The sequence below is a fragment of the Temnothorax longispinosus genome, chromosome 6 (genome assembly GCF_030848805.1).
Source record: "Temnothorax longispinosus isolate EJ_2023e chromosome 6, Tlon_JGU_v1, whole genome shotgun sequence".
Classification (NCBI taxonomy): domain Eukaryota; kingdom Metazoa; phylum Arthropoda; class Insecta; order Hymenoptera; family Formicidae; genus Temnothorax; species Temnothorax longispinosus.
The window spans coordinates 4,785,544-4,797,813 of record NC_092363.1 but is presented as its reverse complement, the minus strand read 5'-3'; the positions used below and the strand labels follow the sequence as shown (position 1 = coordinate 4,797,813).

The 12,270-nt window shown below is 42.7% G+C and overlaps 1 protein-coding gene across 2 annotated transcripts in view; it reads left to right on the top strand.

The window, feature by feature from the left end:
• LOC139814637 (uncharacterized) overlaps positions 1 to 12,270 on the top strand; it is a 67,573-nt gene that overhangs the window by 35,876 nt on the left and 19,427 nt on the right. The window contains exons 1-2 of one of the 2 annotated variants that reach the window (XM_071781061.1): positions 9,347 to 9,554; positions 9,705 to 9,812. The exons of the other annotated variant lie outside the window; for it this stretch is intronic. The gene's annotated coding sequence lies outside the window, so the exon portion shown is untranslated. Of the gene's footprint in view, positions 1 to 9,346; positions 9,555 to 9,704; positions 9,813 to 12,270 lie in introns of those variants that run through there. 2 annotated transcript variants of the gene reach the window in all.

The following is a 12,270-nucleotide window of genomic DNA, read 5'->3' as shown; positions in this document are numbered from 1 at the left end:
TCGAGATTAACACACGACTTAAAATCAAAACGGTCTCGCCTCGCGTTATCCCTTCTGTTGTAAAATATATACGATTCCCGCGAGATATAATCCCTTTCATTTCTATGCTCGTCGAGCAGGTCGCAATATTCTGTCGCGCGTGTATGTACCGTTGCTGGATACATTTTTCAAGGCGCGTACGACAATCTTTAATCGCGTATCGGCCTTCGTAAAGGTGGACTGTATCTTTTCGGCTTTTATCGCGCCACTTCGACGACCGGGCCCCATAATGCCACAAATGAGGTCTGGTCTCTCGGGTACAACAACTACGTAATCGCCGGTATCACGAAATGGCTCGCTTAATGCCGGATTTGAGGTAGCCAGTTTCATTAAGTGCCCTACATCCGCCTTCGCACCAGTTCTTGACTCGCTCCCGATGCTATCTGACCGCGTTCTTCCCCCCTCCCCCCGGCTTTTAATAAACGGTCTCTCGTCTGATAATCGTTTCCATCATTCGTTTACAAAGTTATCCCGTGAAACGAGGACTGCCCGATGATCAATTCCTCTTAACGATTTCTCGCTTTTCTCTCCGTTTTTAATTATACTGAAGTTATTTATAAAAATCGCGGTAATAGCCAGCCGCACTGACAATAAATGGTACAGCTTCTCAGTGTATGTTTAGTTTAGATTCCTTCGTTCGCAACATAGCGCTTCGTAAACTAAATAAGAAACTTCTAGGAATCGCCCTCGCTAATTTGCTGTAAACAGTAGTCGCTTTCGGGCAAAGGGTAAAAATATCAAATTCCTCGAAACACGATAGCGTGAGGTGGCGGTTTTGAGAGCTCCGAAAGCGCCGCGTCAGTGAAAGGTTTTTCCGGTGGACTCGTAGGTATGCTTTGAAAACGGATAAGCTCCGCTGCTCCGACCGGCATTTTCGGCACGGGTCTCTCCCGTAGCTCGTGCTAATCCAAGACATCGCCGGCGCGTCGCGACGAGGAATCGTGAGATCCCGAGAACAAACATGCAGCGAAGGCTGCTTCTAGTTCCCTATCTGGTGGACTTGTTTGTTCTCTCTCGCTCGTCCGTCTAAAATCCACATAATTACTGTGAGAACTGAGCGCCGAGAGCCACCGCGTATAGCGCGCTGCACGAGGTTGGTGGGAAAGGGAGAAAGATTCGAGGACCGTGCCCTCAAAGGGATACGTTTGCTTAGGTGGTGGTCGATCTTTTGTTTCTGTATCTTGTCTTCTCTCCGTGAGAGAAGGGTTGCCATCTTTCCTCCCGCTTGGAGTGGAGCCACTCGGAATGGGATCCTCGTCGACTCCATCGCATCGTCGCCCGCGATCGCTAACGCGCGCACGGCTGTGTGAACGGAATGTAACTTTTCTTCTTGTGTACGTGTCGCGGGCTGGCATGGTCAAATATTGAGGAACATGTGAACGGTAAATAATCGGGTGGAGTTAAGCCCGGCGCGATTCCTGTCCGATATTTACCTCAATTTAACGGTATCCATAGACGAGAATTTGTTTCCACGAACGATCGTCGCGCGAATGCATTTCTATTTACTACTCATAAATGAAAAGCATCTAGTGAGAACGGACATACATACTGGATGTGCCATACTCTGCCAGCTTTCCTTTCTTAGTTCTGACGCCTTCGGCGGACCGATAGGGATTAAGCGCGCAACCTCGCACTTTATCGTCTCGCAGACGTCTTTCAACGTCTCGGAATAGCGCGTACACGTGACATTCAATAGACGAGTAATTCTTGCTTTTTTTTTTACCACGACCTGGAGCGATGGAGCTTGTCATCGACTGCCGCGAACATTACGAGATATTGAGAATCAGGCGATAATCTAAGGATTTACGTTAACGCCGGCGATTTATTTATGACCGAGGCTCTATGTCGTGAACTTGAAACCGTACGGACCAACGCTTGGGAAAAAGATCAGATGAAGCAAAACATCATAATAAAGTCACGTCTCGTAAAGCCGTCAGTTGAGTCATCTTCGAGGTCAAAGAGATGTTATCTTTCTGGCGAGACGTTTCACAACCAATGTCGACAATGCAAAGTTTCTATGAGGAATCCGTCTTCTGCTCTTTTCGTGGGAGACGAGTGCCTATTGCAAGAGTTAGGCATAAAGTAAAATCGAATAAACTGTATCCAGTATCTCGTTTTAGAAAATTTATTGAATATTTTTCATAATAATTAATTATATCTTTGAATATATTTTAGTATTTATTTTTTAAATTAATTTTGATTTAAATCCATATTAGGTTAGGATACTATGTCCAAGCAAGCTACGTACTATTTAAATATAGCACCAGATATTATCGCAAGAAATAGAAATAAGATCACTGACTCTGGTCTAATTATTTCTATGTTCGCTATATGTATAATTACGGAATCTGGCTAAAAGTGAGATATTATTTTCAGATACGATTTAATCTTAATTTCCGTAATGTCTGCATGGCATTAATGGGCAATTTCATCTCGATTTTCTTGTGACATTCGAATCCCGGATCGGCTTACGCATTTTTTCACGCCTCCTCGCGCGAATGGATCTGTTAATAAAAAAATAAATAAAAAACACCCCTACGTGAACATGTCGATCGAAGGCGCCAGCCGCCTCCGGTCTTTATTGTCCATGCTATCATACCAGACACTAACATGACTGTTAACCACGGTTGTATCGTGCTGTTAACAATAATGATACTTATTATTAACCGCTCGCCCATTGATTTACCTCGAGAAACAAACCGCTAGTAATGCATCATCGACGTCGGACATATCGGTGCGGATGCAAATCTATCGGGTGACACGTGACATATTCAATCAGAGCCGGTTCACGCTCGCCGTGCCCCGTATTAACGTATTCGCCATTCGATGCGTTCTCTCGGAGCGCCGGAGTTGATAAAGCAGCAACTCATTTGTAACCCGGGCTTATGGACGACTTACGGACGGTATGGTAATGCTCCCGGTATTCATGGTGCGTGACATACTATTGTAACACGCTCGTAAAACGGATGCAAATGTACAGCCGTGTTGCTAAATGCCTTCAATCATACATTAGACACGTTACAACCGTGGAACCTGCGTCAAGACAAGATTCCAATGCGTTCATACGCGAAAAACACACGGGTTTCCGCTGGCGACTGTTGTGCAAGATAAAACGGGCAGATTGATAAAGGGAGGAGAGACGGATTATATAACTCTTCGAGTAAGATCTATCCGTAATGTAACGTGCTATCTGTGGAAAGAGAGGCCCACGAGATATTTGAAATTTCCAACCGTGCTAACAGAGTTACGCGCTATTGACAGGAAGAAAGAGAATTATTGCCCGTTAGTGGCAACGGTTGCAACTGCTACCAACAAGGTGCGATTTGTGTGTCGCCAATACGGGTTCCCCGGTGCCCGCCCACAACCATTTCTCCGCGACGGTAGGCCGTAGTTAGATACGATACAATCTACGAATCAATTCGTGGGCCGTTCTTGTCTGCGACATGCACCTAGAGAACGATTCTGCACCACGAATAAGTGTTACTGTATTGACGTTTATTTATACGACTCGAGAGGTTGAACGATAAGATAGATCTTGTTGCCGAATTTTTTTTATCCGGAGAAAAATCCCGAAATTCTGAGTATAATCCAAGTATTGTTAAAAAATGCTGCACGAATTTGAATGTTAGTCTATTTTATTATTCATATTGTATAAGAATAATTTTTGATGTTATACATGAAATATGTAATCTACTATCATTTAGATATTATGTATTTTCATTACATATTTAGTGTTAGATGTGGCTGTCGTGTCTTAGAAATCGTTTCGGAAATATAATTTATGAATGTACGTCGTATTTATACCAAAATGAATATTTTAGCCGTGGGGTCGCGTTATTGATTAAAATTTTCAGACGTAATTCAAGCAGTGAGGAAGCCATTAATGCATTAGTCGAGGTGGCGAGAAGGTGAATGAGAATAAACGAAGTGAGAAACGTTTAGAAGGAGCGGCCCCTTTACATTAAAACCCACTCTCGGCATTTATCATCACTGTAGCCGCTCTAATCCCTCGATTAAACCTCAACGCGCGATGAAACTGGATTGCCGAGGTACATTTACTGGAATTTCTGCCGATTTAATCTACGTTGCGTTGCATCTATTGCGACCCAACAAAAAAAAGACACGCGATGAAATTAATCACTTGTCAGATTATCGCAAAGCTTGAAGACGCGAGCGGTTTCACGACGTTACATAACGTTTCTTACACGAGTCGATTTAAAAAAAATTATGCGACATGCATCCGAGTGTTCTTCTTCTGACAAATTGAGTGCGCACGATAGACATTTCATACGTAATGCATTTCTTCGTTAAAACGGTTTCGTTACTGTGTTACGAAGCATCCCTCTCTCCGCGAGAGAGGCACGTATAACGACTATAATTAATATTTCTTTTAATTATATCACTCGCGTCCTCATACGCAATTACTCGGTAAAGAATTCTCGTTTTGATGCCACAAAACAGGTTCACGGGTATGGCGTTTCACTTACGATAATTGCAAATAATAATAAATAATACGGTGGCGAGTTAATATCACATAGCATAAGCGATTTTCCTCATAATGCGCGACTACGGACGCGACGTACCTAATAATATGGTAAAAACTTAACGATAGTCCACGCGATAAGATTGCCGAGATACCGATCTTTGCGAAATCGCGGTGTATGTAGAATTAAAGTTCCTACTATCTCTTGTCGCGTATGACCCCGTGAGTTTTTTAACTGATCGTGTGTCTGTCGATCCAAAGGTCTTCTTTGAAAAGTAACATCGGAACATAGCTATTATAGTAATTGAAGGAAAAGTGAAGAATGGCACCGCATCACGCATTATCATTCCTTAAGTGATTATTTACATACACTTGTAATTTTTTCCCATTGATTCTATGTGTAAATCTTCAATCCTTATTTACTTGAAATTTACTTTCACCTTTTAGATTCAGCTTTGGCACAAATAATTCTTTTATTATAAAATATAAGTCATCGATTAAAGAAGAAATGTTGGTATACAAATTTAAATTACTCTCGAGTGAAATCGCGGCGAGGCCCATTTTCACGGGACGTCTCATTATACACCGAAATAACAAATCGCCGCGATAAAAAGGCATGAAATCAATTGGAGACACGACGCAGAAATAACAAGTGTGCCGGCCGCTAATGCACGCGGGTTCGTAGAGGTCCTGATGTACCGACGCGATTTATCATACTGTAAAACGACCCAATGGGTGTTAGCTGTCAGGTCGGTCGACCGCCGATTTGTCAACCGGTGGCTTGACTCTGCGCGCGAGCTTTGACTAACTTTGTCGCGGTGGTGAATCGCGGTGGCCGGCCGATGCCGGTAGCGATGGCATCTCGACTTCGCGCTAATGCGACCGTCAGAATGACACGCTCGAGAGTGCATAAAAGCGCAGATCGTATATCAAACAGGCTCCTCTGTCCGTCTTAATCCCTTATAGCTCGTGCCGTTTTAGTTGCACTTTCGCTTAAGTATCTCGAAAGAATTCCTTGCGGTTTCTATGATTTTTTATCGCAATATCATACTCAATCTTATACTCAATATTTAAAAAAAAGAAGGAAATACTAAATACACGCGAATTAAAATATATTTCAATTATCCTTTCGCGTGAAATAATATTTTCTAGATGTAATTAAGTTTCTTTAGTCGTGACTCGGTGATGTTGAAATAATGCAAACAGCAAGTGCATGTGCGAAATGATAAAATTGAGTAAAGACGTAGATGCAGATTTTAATCGATTCCGATCGATTCCGCTTACGTTAAGTAGTTTCTATTAAGGACGAAATATATTCCGAGTCATTTATAGTCAAGATTCAATTACTCGCATCGTGTGCAGTGCGACATATAGACTGAAAGAATTTAAAATTACTATTAGCGTTATAGATCGACTTAATCGCTTCATAATATTCATTGACTCGGTACCTCCTGTTACAAGTATTTTACGAAATGGGACGCCCAGCTCAGTAATAACTCACGCAACTGATATTAACTCTTCACCGTTCTGCTTTGACTCGTCATATTTCATCTGCGCGAGATGTCATAAATTACCAGCCATACTTTTAAGTCAAATTATTATGTTCTTATGATAAAATGCTTCAATGTAAGTTCTGTGTAACTGAAATTGCATAAATTATAAGTGCAGTTAATACACAATAATTGAACACATGAAATCTTCTTAATTAGTAAATTGCCGTGACATTTAGGTTAATGATAAATGAAAAATGCCGTTTATAAACGCGGAACTTTGTGCACGCTTCATTGTCGACGCACCGTCGTCGAGAAAAAAAAATTACGGTCTTTACGGTAAATCCGTATAAACGGGAGCTTTTACATTCCGGCGACTGGTTGGTATGCCATCGGCGCGGCCCCTCGCAAATTTGCAGTCTCTTTACCGCGTAATGACATTACGCCGTTACGGCATCCTCGTGTTTTCACCCTGGTTTATGCATTTATGCACAAGGGGGAGGAGGAGGAGGCGGATGGTAAGAAGAAGAGGAGGCGGAGGTGAGAGATGCATCTCTCGGGAACGAGCAGGTAGGGATAATGAGAGGGCGGCCGATGGTGCCGGTTTAATCATCTCGCGAAACACCTAACGGCTGTTACTCACGACGTCGTTGACCACGATTCGCCGTCGCCGCCGCCGTGAGGAATCGTATCCCCGGCATGAGTCTGCTCAATGAGGAATGTCTCTCGGTATGAATCACCTCGTAAGTTACTCAGCCGTGCGCTTTTTTCAAACCACTCGCCGAGAGCGATTGGCAGCCTCGGGTGAGTTTGCACGTGTACAATCACTCGAAAGTGCTATCAATTTCTGACGCGAGATGATCCCGGAACTTTAGGGTTTTGCCTTTTATTCTTTCTCTCGCCATTTAATATCTAATCTTACGGTGACCAACATTGTCCGTCGACGAAGATTACATAACCATTATGTAAAGAAAACGTGTGCGAAATGCTAAACCAGTGAGCTGAAATGTCACATCGGTGTTATCGTGATATACCGCTTGAGGTAAGAAAAACACGTGACCGAAACGGCGAACGTTTGCAGTCCGCGCGCAAAAAAAACGAGGTCCAATTAATCTGACAATCTTTAATGGTCGACGATTACGCTTACATGGATATATTGTGCAGTCAGTAATTACACCTTGTACAATGATACCACGGGAGGACAACACGTGCGCGATTTAATCCCATTCATAAAACCGATGGCGCCGTAATTACGGGGTCACATGATGTATGCACGTACAATCATCGTTCTGGTATCGATTTCTGATTGCAGTCGGTACACGAAATCGTCGCTGACGCCGCCCTCTTGTTACTTCTGTAAAAATGTAGCAACCGTCTCTGATCACCGTCCGACCTCGGTTGCTCCTTGAAGAGGAGAGAGATACAAAGAGGGGAAAAGATTGAGTGTCTCGAGACGCTCTCTCGGAAGCCGCGATTAGGCTACGGGTCGTATTAGGCGTAAAGGAGCGCGACCTCGTGCTCGCGCACGACACACGGTAAATTACCGAACGACAAGCGGCGTGATGGGATCTGACACAATATTTTTACGCTCGTCCGACGGCGCGTACGAGGTCCCATTACTTATTCGTAATGGGATTAGAGCGCATCGCGCGGTGATGCAATCCGCTACGAGAAGTCCGGAGCGGACCGCGCGCAGCGAAAATTGATAAAACAGCGTCTCCGAAAGCTGTACCACTTGTCGCTTTACGGGGCGTTAGGCCATGAAATTGTAATTTAATTGCTTCTCCCGCGAGCCGTTCCTGTGGCAGTGATTGCGGGTCGGCCGACCGGTCGGTCGGTCGGTCGCAATTTGCATCCTAAATTAAAAAGCCTCTCCCGAAGACCCGGACTCGCCGACTATCGCTCGCCGCGAATCGAGCCGCGCGATAAGTTTTGCACGCTAAGGCGTTGTTCGTTAATTATGCATGAGCGGACTGCTATTATAATATTCGGCCGATGTTCGGGCAAACAATGTACAAAACACTCATCTAATTATGCTACTGCGTGTGGCCGAGTTGCGGTTCAGGAGACATTACGATCTGCCGCACTAACGAGCTGAATCGCACGAATCGACATCGACATGATTTTAATTTAAATAATGTTTCCTTCGGAGAACATCGCAAAAAAGCGCTGGGAAATATTAATATCCGTGTGCTTTCGCATCTCTTTTTCCTATCGGCCAATTAGAGTGTTGATTTACACTCGTCGGGTCACCGAGCTCTGAATGAATTAATTATTGCGATGGATTATTATTTTTTGCTCGTAAAAGCGACTAATTAAAAGGCTGCGCTTGCACCTTGCTCGCTTTTACGACTTCTCGCAAAAAGTTGCTCACTGGAGAATGTTTACATTATTTATTACACAAGTGTACACCTTAAGTAACTCGATTACAGTCGAATTTACATAGTCGGGTCGAGGGTGTTTGAACCGGCTTGTAAATCTTGAGTATCGGAGGTAAATGGTTTCCTCTATTCACATTAAAATACCAAAAGTCTCGTCTCTTATACGATAGTATCAAATCTCTGAAAATTAGCCGAATTAATGGAAGCACGCGGATAAATATATAAGAACGTTTATGAATTCGTATACTTTTCAGTTTTAAACGACATAAATCATAAGAGATGAGCGATAGCAATGATAAACTAACTTGCTAACACAGTCTAGCTTTTCGACGAATGACTATTACAGATCATAATTTATTGATTTGTCGAGTTGTTTGACACACACACGTGGATCATTCTAGCGAGATAAACATGTAAAACGCTGTCGTAGGCCGCGCGAGGATTCATCATTCTACTTCATATCCTTTCCCCCCCTGTTCATCTCTCTCTCTCTCTCATCTCCTCGCGCGATTTGTCTTCCTTCGAGTTCGCCGCGACGGCTGTCACTCCGCTGACACCGAGATCACGCTCGATTATGTTCCTCTTGCGATATTCGACACGATAATGGGAAGCTAGTTTGCCGTTGTGCCCACAGAACACCGAATGAAATTTGCATAAACATTAGTCACGTTCCCTTTCTTATATTCCGATACGTATCACGGCGAGTAAAGTAGATTACGATGCCAACCGCGCGGCGTGACGAGGAAACGTCAGCGATTCGCAAAAAAACCGGTCGATAGTGGTCAGATAATAATCGCGAAACAATCGTCTTATTAGAAATTACACTTTCAAATAACCGTTATGACGCTACTCGGTCAATATTGATTGTCATTCAAATCGAAACGTTTCATTATAATCGGCCGCGTAACACACGACATCCGTGTATCGATAACAGCGCCGTGAGAACTGAGGAAGGTAAGTCAGTGCGAGAACTAGGCAGTTAACGAAAGGAAAATAAATAAGGAAAGTAAAACGATGCCTCGAGATTACAGCCGAAATGGCCTCTGTTTGCCTTTGAAGTTTACTGAGACGTTGACATCGATGCGACTATAGTGATGCAAATGAGATTTTTCTCCGATTTCTGTGAGGGTTCTCCGTATTTGACGCATTTAAAAATAATAAGTGAGTTTAACGTCGATTTAATATTCCTTATGTAATATTATGTAATGCTATGCTGTAACATTCTATAAAGTCGTGATGATATTAGTGTCGATGTAGAAGATTATAAAAATATCATTGATGTGTCTGAGATCGCTATTTTATTATAAACAGTTTTTTGAAGGAAAGCAGTGTCCACTCCGAGATGACGCAAGGAGCCGTGACGTTTACGTGCTGATACTAGCGCGATTTTTACGACAGCTCCGGTATTCCAAACAATCCGTGAGTTCTAGTGTTTATGGCGCGTCTGGTAGCTTTTACTATTACGCTCTTCCGGTAATTTGGACGATTAATATTATTACCGTGTATATGTATGCGTACATGGCGGTGTAGCTATATGTATATCTGTATAATGTTTCTCTCTCATTCTTTTTTGCGGATTGAGAGATAAAAATTACGAGGCTCACAAGATCCTTAATGAAGTCGAGAAATTTGCATCTTTTTCCAGAAATACCGTCAGATTTATTAATCTTTTACTACCTGAACTTTTTTCATGAGGTAAAGCAAATTGAAATGTTAAAAGTTTAGCTCTTAGTTCCAATGGATTCGCTTTCTCCCGTGTCTTCTTTGGTTCGGCTTTGAAGCATATCGCGGCATAAATGCAGCCATTAAATCTCAACATTCAAAGTTAACGGTCTGTGAAACTCGGCCACTGGGAACGCGGCTACGCCGAAAAAAAGCCACAAAGACGAAAGGTAGCGGAAAGAATAAAAGAGCTAATTAATAGTAAGCGTACATGAAGATGATCATAGTATATATTTATCAAATATATCTAATGTACGTCATTTGTTCACGATATACCTTATATATAAAATTGTTAATTGAGCAAATTGAATTCTTATTGTATTACAAGTATTAAATGATCTTTTAAGTTGAATTTTTAGATTAAAACTCGTACAATTAAGTCATATTAGATAAGCTGGAATTAGATTTATCTGACAATCACGTAAAAGCTATCACAACATTCGACGGCGTTCAGTGAAAATATTTCCGATCATACCATTAACATTACGGTACTTATTCAATCAACTCGCTTATTCGAATCGAATTAATAAAACATGAGCGCGATTGCGCGGTATTGCACGGAAAATGATCGATCTCCCAAAAGCGAGGGAAAAGCTGATCTCGCGCGTCACGCGCTATTAAGCCCAGACTCGTGGCGTTCGCGCAAAACACAAAAAAAAAACCGTTTAAAAACAGTAAATATGTCACTGCGGTCGCCTACGAGACTTTTCTCGTTCGCGGTTCGCGGTTCCAAGATTTACGCAGCCGGCGCTAAATCAAGGAGAAAGAGAGAAAGAGAAACAGAGAGAAAGAGGCATTCTGCTGTTCTCGTCTGGACGAGAGGTGCCGCGGTTAAAATACCAGACGTAATGCAGCACCGAGTGCTCTCGGCGTTATGGAGGTATAATACGAATGAATAATTGCGATTTTAATATGACAATGAAATTTGATCATTCTTTTTATGCTTGCGAGATTTCGAAGAAAGACATTACGGTATCACTGCAACCTAAACAATAATCTTCTATTTCACTTCACAATCCACCCATATGACTTTACGATTTTCTATCTGTATGGAGTATCTCGATTTATTTCTAAAACTATATAAGTACTAAATGTATTTTATTATGCAACGTGATTTGTATTCATGTTGGGTTATAAAATTGATTGTAAACGGCAAGAAAGCGGGAGAATGCGTGAGAACGTTAGGGAATACGTTATGTGTCTCTTGCGTAAGACGATCTACAATTATAAACCGGGTTGCTCGCGCCTCTTTATTTACGACCTTAAGAACGCCTTTAAGAACGTGCTCCAAAATATATTTCACCGCGTAACGGATCGTGGATCCTAAAATTGATTTATCTAAGAGAGCAGCCAAGAACGTCGTAAAACGCGGATGCTGTTCGCCGATCGAAGGTGGCGATTAGACGCAAGGGTTAGCGCGAACGCGTAAACGTTACCACGTGACGTGGTGGAGTAAAAAAAGGATCTTTACGACGAAGTCGCAATTAACCGTACCCTATTCTGTCGCGCGCTCTTCGATCTTTGTGATCTCGGTACGAAAGGCTGCCGGACGGGAATCCGCGGCGGCGGCGACGCGCGATCATTGCGAATCTCTGCAATAAAAGTGCAATAAATTCATGCAGTTTAGATGCGTCTGACTGGCGACTCAATCTGCTTCTGGTTTTGCTGCGTGTTCATTGGTGGAAAGACGATAAACTCGTCCGCTGCATACGTAAGCTTATCTCGCGGCTCTAACGTGATTTTTCACCGTAAACCGGCAGTGAATACCGTCCTATCTAAATGCCATGACGTATCGGTGGCATTGAAAAAATGCGAATTTCACAGGGATGACCGAATCGCTGGAAATACACGGTAAACGAGACGATACTAATCACGAAGGGTTGATCGCGATTTTATAACGCTTGCATAACATGCGCATTGCATAATATGACCCGATTGCGATATTTCGCTTTTATTATTCCAGCGGTCATTATTGCCGCACATCACGTTCATACTGTTGCACTCGCTGAATTTTATTCGCTTATTTGCTTATCTCTAATAAGATTTCAGCCGCCGCAAGCGGCGCCGCATATATCGCGATAATGAAGGCAATCCATTTGCTTATTCACCGTGTCACTCGTGGGAGTAAGACATTAGCGTGGCAACGAGTACTTGC